This window comes from Mytilus galloprovincialis, chromosome 3 (genome assembly GCF_965363235.1).
Source record: "Mytilus galloprovincialis chromosome 3, xbMytGall1.hap1.1, whole genome shotgun sequence".
In the NCBI taxonomy this organism is placed as follows: domain Eukaryota; kingdom Metazoa; phylum Mollusca; class Bivalvia; order Mytilida; family Mytilidae; genus Mytilus; species Mytilus galloprovincialis.
This window is the reverse complement of record NC_134840.1, coordinates 107,179,769-107,192,351: the sequence shown is the minus strand read 5'-3', so window position 1 is coordinate 107,192,351 and position 12,583 is coordinate 107,179,769. Positions and strand designations below refer to the sequence as shown.

At 33.7% G+C, this 12,583-nt stretch overlaps 1 long non-coding RNA gene across 1 annotated transcript; it reads right to left on the bottom strand.

Moving 5' to 3' along the window:
- Positions 1-8,016: 8,016 nt before the first annotated feature.
- Positions 8,017-10,172, bottom strand: LOC143066697 (uncharacterized). Its single transcript, XR_012975749.1, has 3 exons — positions 10,040-10,172; positions 9,225-9,293; positions 8,017-8,461 (listed from the first exon to the last, which is right to left on the bottom strand). It is a non-coding gene; the product is annotated as an uncharacterized LOC143066697 (long non-coding RNA).
- Positions 10,173-12,583: the final 2,411 nt, after the last annotated feature.

Genomic DNA, 12,583 nt, shown 5'->3' with positions numbered 1-12,583 from the left:
TAGTGTTCAAATTAAAGTTCGGGTTACTGTTTGAGCTAACTTTGAGTAAATTTTCGAATTCAAGTCATGATTAGAATTAAAGTTCTAGTTAGCATTGAGTTTCGAGTTGGACTTCGAGTTTGAGTCACATTTAAAGGCAGAGTTCTAGTTACAGCTTTGAATTTGAGTCACTTATTGCGGTAGAGTTTGAGTAAGATTCGAATTAAAGTCTAATTAAGATTAATTAAGATTTCGAGTTGAACGCTGTGTCTCGCCTGATATTGCTGTCTTCAGTGTAAAAGCGTAATGTTGATCGGCTGTACATTCATAGGTAAAAAAAAAATTAAAAAAATGTTTTTCTGTAGATGCTTTTTCTTGATATTGAGGAAAAATCCTATACAAGTTTTAAAACACTTCATGGAGGTAATAAATTTATCATGTCAAAACAGTTTAATTTGGTTTTATTAACTAAAACAAAACTGTATGGTTTTCAACAATGAGCAAAAGCTATACCCCATAGTAAGCTATCGAAAGTCCCGAATTGACGCCACTTTCGACGACGTTGTTGTGTCTCACTGCCGCTACATTGATGCCGCAGGCTCGACACAAATCAAAAGACTAATACTTTTTTGTTAACAAATAACACACTTCCAATCAACTTACACTTAAGTCCCAGGAAAATTGATGAGGGGGCTCGGACTAAGCGACAAAGCATCAATACTATAAAATAAGAATTCTCCATTTGTTTTAGCGTGAAGGATCATTGTAACATATATATACGAATATAAATCTTTTACTTTTAATCAATTCAATTCTCTGATCTACCTCGCATTAATTGAAAAATAAACTTTTCGGAATATCTGTTTCACATGTGACGACGAACATGTTCCAGTTGTCGTAACCATAATACCTTCACCTGTTACTCGAAGGTGAACTTCCAAATAAAACCAAATCACTCGGTTTGTAATTTCGCGAATAACACGACGGGTACCCCACGTTGAACAGAATCTCCTTACCTTTCTGGGGAACCCGAGATCACCCCGATGCATTTAAATTACCTAGTCATACCGATCTAGTGAGTCAGCCAACTTTACCGCAACTAAAAGTTTGGGGCATAGTGTTTAACATCTGTCTGTCCGTCCGCTTTTCCGTCCCATTATGTATATACATATATAGTTATTCCGCATAACTCCTCCAACAGTTTGAATCCTAGGAAGTCTTCTCTTTATTGTCTGTTTGTACATTAGCATATTTACCTGACGATCTCAAGAATTTGGTATTTAGTCAAATCTTAACCGGAAATTGTGATTCTAAAATTTATTAAATGTAAATAACATGTCGAAATATCTATAATTTCTTTTATTTGTTTTGAAATGTTTAAATTTGATATATACCAATATAAGGAATTATTTTGTTATCTTATCAATATTTTTTTGTTATCTGTAAGTATTCATACCGTGTTTATACGTAAAAAATAAGCAAGGTCAAATCTGCCTTCATCATCGCTAACTTTCTTAGAGCGATGAGACAAACTGCTCTAAATCACAGATCACAGGCACTCGTTTCAGAATAAAACTTTCCTTTGTTATACCTTATTAAACCATTGTGATGACGTCAGCCTATTAATTTAACGTGGATTCTTTTTCTAGAGTCAACGCTTCCTAAATCCGTCGCTGAAATGGACTCACCAGATTATATTCTATTGTTTCCTTTGTGATCCTAATATCATTAAGTTTGAATTGACTAATTTCCTGATTTATGTTCACTAATGCAATTATTTTTAAAAACTTACCTTTAATTTTTGTAATTTCTATATGCCTTCACTGGGAACCGAACCCGTCCATAAGTTTTGTAACTTTTTACTGACATTAACATATCGACGAAACCTCTGGGCTACCAATCGGTTACGATTTAAAAGTCTGTTTTATATATATAAATGAATATATGATATACATCGGTAAAACGGACACACATGGCTTGTACCTTAATATATACATAATAGGTAATCTTAGAACATACTCACCCCTTCTTGTCCAGTCAGTTTTTCCCCCTCTAATTTAATAGTACATGGTTTTCCATGCACTATGAAATGCTATACATGAATGACTTTCCATTGTCAGTTAATTATGAAAGTGAACGCTTCATAACTGCACTAACAATCCCCTGAGGCATTTTCCATGGGAAAAGAGCCTACTGATTAAAGATGAAAGAGCAAAGATTAGAATAAAACGTTTTGAATTTTGCAAATTTTCATACATTTATATAAAATAAACAAAAACAATTTGGGTAAGGATGAAGGTAAAATAACACTTATTTGATTTATATACCTTACATTTGAGGGATTTTTTTTTCTTTCAAGAAAACAATGCCAGACTGCTGATATATAAAGCAAAGAATTTTTTTCGGAGAAACTCAATACATGTACATGTAAATTTATCAATAAAAGTAAGCATTTAATGTTGAATCGTCTGAATTTAAATATTTATACAGAGAGTTTTATATTTATAAAAAAGGTCAAATTTTAAAAAGGGGATTTATATAACATTGTGTTGCTTTTTAAAATAAAAAAATCTTAAGATACAAAGTATTAAATTTTACCTGTAGCAGAAGAAAAATAATTTATTCATTCTGTCCGAGCTTTTTCAATCCATCCATTGAAATGATGATTACCTATGTTTTACATTTAGTTCATTATAAAATGTAAACTCTTATTTAGGTTTAAATATTACAATGGGAAAGGATCATTTTGAAAGGTCACTCGAAAGTGTGAATATGTTCTAAATTGATCAGACAATACTTGGTCATGTTTTATGAAGATTTAAGCCCTCGGCTTCGCCTTGGGCTTAAATCTTTATAAAACATGACCAAGTATTGTCTAACCTATAAGTATAGTATGAGTTGAGAGCCACGAGGTTTCGCAGTTAAGATAAATGAGTTAAAGCTAAGGACTTGTCTGTTTAGGTTCGAATCCCTGAATTCTTTTTGTTGTTCCAAGTTTAGATTTCCAGTTTTTGTTCTTGTTTTGAATGTTATTGTGGATATTTTGTGTAAAAAAGCGATTTTGGTCGTTTATAATCGGATAATGGTTGGCTATTCCATATGTTTCAAAGAAAACAAAAATGGATTGCATAATAATAGTCCATTTTTGTTTAATAAATTAATATTATATGATTTCATCTGTTTTACTACATAATTTTACAAATTTTAATTCGCAAATTCCTATGTTAGAAAATCGTGATATGTCTTGAATTAGGCTTATTGCTAGAAATTCCGGAAACATACTTATTATATGCACTATATATAATGTTTTTGTCGGGTTGTTGTCCCTTTGACACATTCTCCATTTCCATTAAGATCAATTCAAATAGAAATAAGTTCGAATATGTCTTATTTTGTAAAAACAGATAACATTTAGATGCCTGATGATATGAAGATCTTTATGGGCAGACGTGTTGTGTTATAATATATTTGTATTTTTTTAAATATTTAATTGTGATATCTAATTTATTGTAATGGATCGTTTGACACAATATCATGGTTAACTAAACTCACTTACAATACCTTCTAATTAAGAATAGACTTTAATTTTCAAAAGACATTATCACAATAGTTTAAGTGATAGATACAATGGATAAGCGTTGATTCATGAAAAACAAATCATTCGCCCTGCGGGCTCATGGTTTCTTTTTCAAGAATCAACGCTTATCCATTGTATCTATATCACATATACCATTAAGGTATATAGGGGTAAATATTCTGAAACAAGTGACTATGTCACAGAAAAAGCATCTTCCCAGTATTCATGAAATTGCTCTCTATTAAAGCCATATCCTGGAAATTATTAAAAAAAAACCTTTTTTCCTACTTTTAATTTGAGGTACAATATGCCGGTGAAAAACATTAATTGTGCTGTCAAGAATACACTGTTTTAAGTTGTCGTATGCATCAAAAACTGTCAAACAGCATTCGTCATGCTACTCGTAAAGGCATATGTTTCTAAAATCGGTATGGTGTATACCATTATGCCAGAACTCAAATGAAGCAGAAAGCTGATGTAACTTATCTGCCTTACTCAATCTCTTAAGACAAATACATGAAAGAAGTGTAATAACGCCTAACACAAACACAAAACAGTACACCATAGCCACCATTTTATTCCAGAAGATTCTAACTGATGCCGAATGCTAGAGTGTACAAATGTAATTGGGACCTACCAAAAACAATTAGAACTTTTCTGAAAAAGACTATAAATGAAAATAGAACTATATCATCTTCCTATAATGATTGAATGTAAGGAAAATTGACCAGGGTTATCTTACTTTAGTCACAGAGAGGGGAAAGCAAACAATTTTTGATTTAAGCCTAATTAACATTAAAACAATTTTCCATTAACAAATAAAGTTACCTTGTTGAAATATAAGGACTTTGTTAGCTAAATCTATTAATTTTATTAGATATTATGAATTTTTATGAAATTAAAGAAACATGCTATGTACATATATTGAAGGTGTGCTGCATGTGGTCAGGGTTTAATTTTTATCAATATGTGCTCTTTTTGGAGAAAGTTGAACTTTGTCATTTTTGGTAAATTCACTTGCATAAGTAGGGCGTATCCAAATAACTACTACAGTTTGAATGCTAAGAATTTATCACTCTGCTAGCTGTTTGTACACGTATTGAAGGTGTGCATGTGGTCAGGGTTTTTTCTTTTTATCTTTTTCCTCTTTTGGGAGAAAAATTTACCTTTTTTGGGGTATAAGCGGTTAAATGAGTGGAGTGCGGGGGCATCACTTTGTCTAGTTTACATTTTTTTCTCGTGTTATGCTGTTTCACTACTACAGTCCGATGTTCGCTCACATGCATGTTAAACTCCGCCACGTGCACTTTCTTTATATACCTGTCCCAAGTCAGGAGCATGAAGTTCAACTGTTGTCGTTGTATACATATGTGTCATATTTGTTTTTTTGTAAAATAGATCGTTAGTTTTTTCGTTTTTTCACATAGTGCATGGTGGCCTTTTGTAGCTGACTATACGGAGTATTGAAGGCTGTACGGTTGCCTAACCATATAATATGATTTCTTATATCAACTGCATTTAAATTCTGTTGGATAGTTGTCTCATTAGCAATCACACCACATTTACCTTTATTTCAACTCCTATGTTGCGTTATGTATACTGCAACATTGGTTATTTAGTACGCATATCCCGGAGCCCTCGTTTTGGGGGTTCCGCGAAAGAAAATTTAATTACGAACTCAAAAAGACATATAAAATAGCTCGAATTTCAACTCGAAATCTTAATTAATCTTAATGAGACTTTAATTCGAATCTTACTCAAACTCTACCTCAAGAAGTGACTCAAATTCAAAGTTGTAACTAGAACTCTGCATTTAAATGTGACTCAAACTCGAAGTCCAACTCGAAACTCAATGCTAACTAGAACTTTAATTCTAATCATGACTTGAATTCGAAAACTAACTCAAAGTTTAACTCAAACAGTAACCCGAACTTTAATTAGAACAGTAATTAGATGGATGGCCACACGCATTCAAGGCACATACAACATAGAAATCTATCTAAAAATAGAACAGGTTTTTCCGAATTGGTCACGTGGTTTTTCCGAATTGGTCACGTGGTTTTACCTCATCTAGTAATGGGATAACTACATCAAAGAATGACAGGACCACATCAAATAATGAAACAAACACATCAAGTAGTGTAAAATCGTCAAATTTTGAAACATCATTGCGTAATGTTAAAACCAGATAAAGAATAGACAAATCATCATTACGAAATAATAACACCATATCATGTAATGAAACAACTACATTACGTTAAGTCACATACACACCAAGTAATGTTAAACCCACATTGACTAATGACACAACCATATCAAATAATGGTGAAACCACATCGAGTAATGAAAAAAACCATATAGAGTAATGACAAAACTATATCAAGTCAATACGAAACCATATCGTGTAATATCGAAATATCATTAAGTTATGACTATTCCATATTGAGTTATATTGAAACATCATTACGTAATGTCAAAACCATAATAAGTAAAGACAAAATATCATTAAGAAATAATAAAACAACATAAAGTAATATCAGAGTTCCACATAAGACAGCTGTGGCGTTCCATAATATATAATCTATATATATATATTGAATCAGTATGAAAAAACCCATAATTGTATGCTAATAGTAACTTTGGATAAACCGGAGGTAGCTTCTTATCAATTATTTAGAAATGTAAGGTGGAACGACCTTCAATTGTTCTCCAAACAATTGATTTTAAATTCTTTTTTTTTCTGCCAAATTTGTCTCTTACATGTACATTTTGGTTCGTGAAATGTAGCTTCGAAGTTTGGTATATATTATCTAACAGTTAATGCTCTTTCAAATATAATCAAGCTCAGCATTGGTTGATCAACAAGAAAATGATGTCAAAGTCAAAGGTTAAAGTCACTTGTTAAATGTTGCCCATTGTTTGTGTGTACATCTTACAAATACTATAAAAGATGCATATAAAAGAACTGATACTTGGTGTTTGGGTTGTTAAGACAAACAAATGGTACATTTGATCCGAAACGATCTGATAAGATCTTTTTGGAGTTATTGCCCTTTAAATGTCAAAATTTCATTCTGGTACGTGAAAAACCGAAAGTGTCTTTCAAAAAGCGTAAATTTACACATGACCTTGAGAATTATCAACCAGAAGTGACTTTGTGCATACCGGAAGTTTCTGCACAAATTCAGAAAAAAATGATCTATATATTTATTAAATCACCATACACTTACCTTTAAACGAGAGGACAAGTGGCATTATTTTAACCCGAAGTAGTTAATAATACAGATGGGTGCAGTTCTAACCTTGACAAAAGCTAACTTAGAGCAGACTTGTTGACTGCTTTTTAAGCTTAACATGAGAATTTTTAACCAGACAAGCAAGTCAACTTCGTCGTTGGTGGACCAGACCTACGGTCTGCTTTTTTAGGACCACTGCAGACCTATCGACAGGTCTACTCCAGACTAGACCTGTGGACAAGTCTGCTTTTGACCAGTCCTGAGGACAGGTCTTCCCCAGACCAGACCTATGGACAAGTCTGCTTTTGACCAGTCCTGAGGACAGGTCTGCCCCAGACCAGACCTGTGGACAGGTCTGCCCCAGACTAAACCTGTGGACAGGTCTGCTTCTGACCAGACCATTGAATAAGTCTGCTATTGACCAGACCTGAGGACAGGTCTGCTTATGACAGATTATCGAATTTAAGAGTTTTTCATATCAGACTTGAGCTTTAATTAAAATATGTTAACAACATTATAATTGTTTTTCCCCAGATAGCAAATTTCTTTACTCGCTAGACTCTACTAGATATTATACATATCAACAAAATTCCTTTTTTTATGTTATATATTCTTATATACATAAAACAATGGCTATATACAATCACATAGAGCTATCAAGGAAATGAGAGTTGTTTTTTTTTATTAGAAGGCAGATAGAAAGGTTATTCAACGCATAGGAAGAATATTCTTATAATCATATAGTCCGGCCGATCGGTGAAAAAATTGCTCAAATAATGAGGAAAGCACCAATTTTTGCATGATGGTATATTTTTGTGTACTGAGCAATATTAGCTATGGACCCACCCTCAAAATTCAATATGGCGGTTTATTTCAAGATGGCTGCCATACGTTCTAAAATATTTTCCAGTATTGCTCAAACCACAGTGGATTTGTTACTGGAAGCACAAAAAACAACATATTTGAATGACTTTGTGTACTTAGCAAGATTTTGTTTTAATCTATCTTTGAAATACAAAATGGCGGCTATTTTCAAAATGGCCTCCTTGAAAAAGAAGCAAATATTCATAATTGAGAATTGACCTGAATATATGCATATATTAATGTATAGTGTCATTTAGTACCTGGCTCAATATCTTTAATTATTTTTACATAGGCGGTAATGGTAACGTTTTTTCCTGTAGCTCAGTCCATATCGTAAACTTGGATAGCTGGCTGGTTTCGAAGCTGTGACATTTTCACATATGTGGTTAAATTTTCGGGGTACGAAGTGAGATTACTTTTTCCGTAAATTAGCAAACCCCGAATATCCTTTTGTGATGCGGCTCCTTGTGGTAAAATATCCCCTTTTTAACACAATAAGTTCTTTGAAAATTTAATACTTTGAACACATTCAATAGCTCCATAGTTTTTACACATTTATTCTATGTTCCTCTGCTTTCCTAATCACCACAAATAATTAAGTTCAGTCATTTGTTAAAAATAGAAACATGTCCAATATCACTACACAGAGATTTTTTCTTTACACGTGACTTTTGAGTTCCTCATTTCGAGGCGCATAAGGGATGTTATCTCATATTGCAATCCATAGTTCTGATTTTTCCAAATATTTTTATGTGATCTTCATCGGTATGACATTCTGAATAAATCTGTGTATTTTTGTCCATTTCTGAAAAAAAATAAAGTTGTTTCAGCACTATAAGCAATGACACTTTTATCGCTATATTTATTTATTTTGAATACAAAGTGTATGCATAATTAATTTCTTCCAGTATACCTTCACTAGTCAAAAGAAGGACAAAACATCTGAATGTAACCTTAAATTACAACACACAGACCCTGTTAAAGCATTCAATAAAATTTTCTGGTGCCTAAAAGTGCATTTTGACAGAGAAATTATGCAAAAATGAAGATTTCATAAAAAAAACACCAAAATACTTAATTATTCTAGCCAGTGGAAACCTTGTATTTTATACTGTAGAAACCACTATAAACTACTGTAAAAGTCATTTGAATCATATAATTAGAGTGCAATGAAGTGCAAATTTTCAAAACTTGTTCTTTCACATAATTCTATTTGAGAAAAAAATGTCTTTTACATGTATTTCAGTGAAAATCTTTTATCAGTGAGATATCGGCATGAGGTTTTAAAGGAAACATTGTGGCATCACACGTAATATGGCGTCATTAACTAACGACATATCAAAATAATGCTAATTATAGTTTGCAGTGTTACATGAAGAACAGTTGCCGCAAGGTTTAACTTGAAATATCGAGTCGAAAAGATCAGTAACCAAGCATTTTCATTTGATGCCAAGACCATAGCAACAGTTTTCATATCAATATATTTTTAACATACCGACTGTAATTTGAATTGCATAAATACCATAAATAAACAATTTAGAGCTTGCCAAATAAAACAAAATGCTTACCAGTTATTCAGGACTTTTTAAAACCTCTAGTTTGCCATCTCAGGTTAAAAAGTAATGATATGTCTGGAACTGAAATAAGACAAAAAAAAATACTCAGGCTGTGTTATTATTTGGTTTAGATACATAAGTATTATTGAGAGAGCAAAAATCAAATTCTTGAAAGTTTTATCGCAAAGAAAGAAAAATGCTTCTCCCTTGTGGCTTATCAATCTTCATTTAAATCTTTTATATTAGCAGCAACGAGTGCTAGCTACCTAGCTTAATAGTTAAAAGGTGCAGCAAAATTGTTTTCAAAAGTTTTGTTGATCCTCCCCCTTTTTCACTGAGAAAACACAATATCTTGTGATTTGCTAGTGTGCATTAGAAATAATAATTCATGATTTCCTTAATACGTGTAAATGTTTGACTGTTTATAAACTGCATATGATATCTACTGACCATGGGTCAAATTATTGGATAAAGGCACATGTGATGATGTATTTCACTTTACTCGTATGAAGTGTGTTATCTCCCTTGATTATCAGTTATTCCTGTAAACCGGAGTGATAATTACATAACAAAGACTGTATTGTGTCATGTTTACTTACAGCTAAAACTATTATGATAATTCATGCCTTTTTCAATTCATAAACAAATTCCTTTCGGATCTCTCGGGGGTGTAAACAAAGTTAGAATTGTGCCTAAAAAAAGTCTTCAGCCCCGTGCCAGTAATGCATTTTAAAAGCGAAATTTTCATTGAGTATTTGCTGGTATTTATCTATAATGATTATCTAAAATCATCTGGGATATCTAGGTATAAATAAAAAAATACTAACCATCATTTTCACACTTTTTCTGGGTGTACAAGGTGAAATCATCCATAGATCACTCTGAAAACTTCTGATTAATCTTTTTGTAAATTGGCTCAATATCTTTTATTGTTTTTACATAGGCGGTAATGGTAACGTTTTTTCCTGTAGCTCAGTCCATATCGTAAACTTGGATATGTATGATAGCTGGTTTCGAAGCTGTGACATTTTCACATATGTGGTTAAATTTTCGGGGTACGAAGTGAGATTACTTTTTCCGTAAATTAGCAAACCCCGAATATCCTTTTGTGATGCGGCTCCTTGTGGTAAAATATCCCCTTTTTAACACAATAAGTTCTTTACAAAAATATAACACTTTGAACACATTCAATAGCTCCATAGTTTTTACACATTTATTCTATGTTCCTCTACTTTCCTAATCACCACAAATAATTAAGTTCAGTCATTTGTTAAAAATAGAAACATTTCCAATATCACTACACAGAGATTTTTTCTTTACACGTGACTTTTGAGTTCCTCATTTCGAGGCGCATTAGGGATGTTGTCCCATCTGTCCCAGTTCTGTCCTTTTTGATTTTGCCTTGCTTGTCATTTCATACATAAAGTAGTAGCTTTCATAAAAATCTGCAGTAGTAGCTTTCATTAAAGGCTGCACTATTTGTTGTCTTGGGTCACACATAAAAGCTGTGATTCGCGATTTATCTGCCTTAAAAATATTATTCAGTGCCTATCTTATTTCTTGGGTCGCAATATTTTGCAATGATTTTGATGTTATATTTGTTATTCTCGTGGGATTTTGTCTGATGCTTGTTCCGTTTCTGTGTATGTTACATTGTAGTGTTGTGTCGTTGTTCTCCTCTTATATTTAATGCGTTTCCCTCAGTTTTAGTTTGTTACCCCGATTTTGTTTTTTGTCCATGGATTTATGAGTTTGAACAGCGGTATACTACTGTTGCCTTTATTTAAAATGTGAATTGAGAATCATTTAAACACATATCAGTGAAATGGCAGGATTGAGGACAACAAGGACAAGAACGTTGAAATGGCAGAAACTGAATCACTTTTGGATATGGAGAAACCCACAGCCGAAGACGCTTTAACAGAGGACAGCTCAGAAATGACTATTAAACAAATGTACCAAGAATTTTAAGCAGATAGTGAATATAATGCTCAAAGAACAGCTGACATTTACCGCAATATAAAATAGAGCGAAGCGCGAATTGATAAAATATGTGTAACACTGTTGGTCTCATTACGTTTCAAGCTGAACAGAAAGAGGCAATGAATATTATTAACGAACAGATGAGAGCAATATCTCAGCAACTTCAGCAGTCTGAAGACAGGATAGACCACAAGGCTAGTAATAATTGTTTGGCGGAATTGATGGCCAGACCAATAAGATATTCAATTTTGTGGTGAGACGAATGGACAAGCTGACAACAACTGAGGAAGGAGACACAGTTCAATTTAAAAGTGCATTTGAACAGCAGGGTACCTTCCAACAACTGGCATCTGTTGTAAATGAATTAGTGGACAATCGGAATCAAGATGTTAAAATTCCTGCAATGGACACATCATCTAAGCCAAAATTTGACCTTAGTCAGTGCAACGCAAGTTTACCAAAAGTACACAACAAAATCCATGCCTTGGGTCTTTTCCCAATTGTAGTTCGCATGAACCACCAACCTCGCCAACTCTGTCAATAATAGTTGATTCAGAGCAGCACACCATTACTGAAACAATTGGCTGCAAGTGGATTTCATCAAGTTTCTCCAATGCTGAATGCAGTGCCTACTTACGGTATCATCCCCGACGAGTCAATGGCAAATCCCACATTTATCACTCCAAGTATGACAACCTCGCCAGCTCCTGGAGCTCTAACATGCTTCCCATAACAGCAAGCTGATTCCACTGACCGATCCAGGAAAGGGCAGAGGAAACCAAAAGAGAGTGACAACACCTCTTCTTCAGACTCCTCATTGGAGAGAGAATATACCCGATGGCAAGAAAATCTTGGTGCAAGGGACCGGAGCCGAAGCCCGCAGCTCCCAAAAATGCAAAAACTCAATTGAAGAGGTCCAATGACTTGGGAGGCGTTCGTTTACCAATTTGAACGAACTGCCGGTAGATGGCAATGGGAAAACAATAAAAAAAGTGTGTGTAGGCCCCATATTGCAGGCCGATGTTGGCTTTGAGTACGCTTGCAAACACAGATGATGATTCCAAGGCCTTACAAAAGGCATTCATTTGGAGCAGCGCTTCCGCAAGAAAGACGATCAAACCAAATTGAAACCGAAGCATTCCGTCGAGGATATAAAGTCAAAGATTCTTGAAGGCATGTAATAGAGAGGAACCCAGAAACATCCAACAAGGCGTTAAAACAATTGAAAACCTCAATAACAAACCAGATGGCAATATATGGATCAAAAAGTGCCAATTACGACCATCGACAAGTCTACTTTGCTGATGGCGCAGTATGAGCGACCGGTAAAGGAAATATGAGCAGTCCTTTGGATAATGAGGTGCATAACTTCAGACAAATTGTCACAA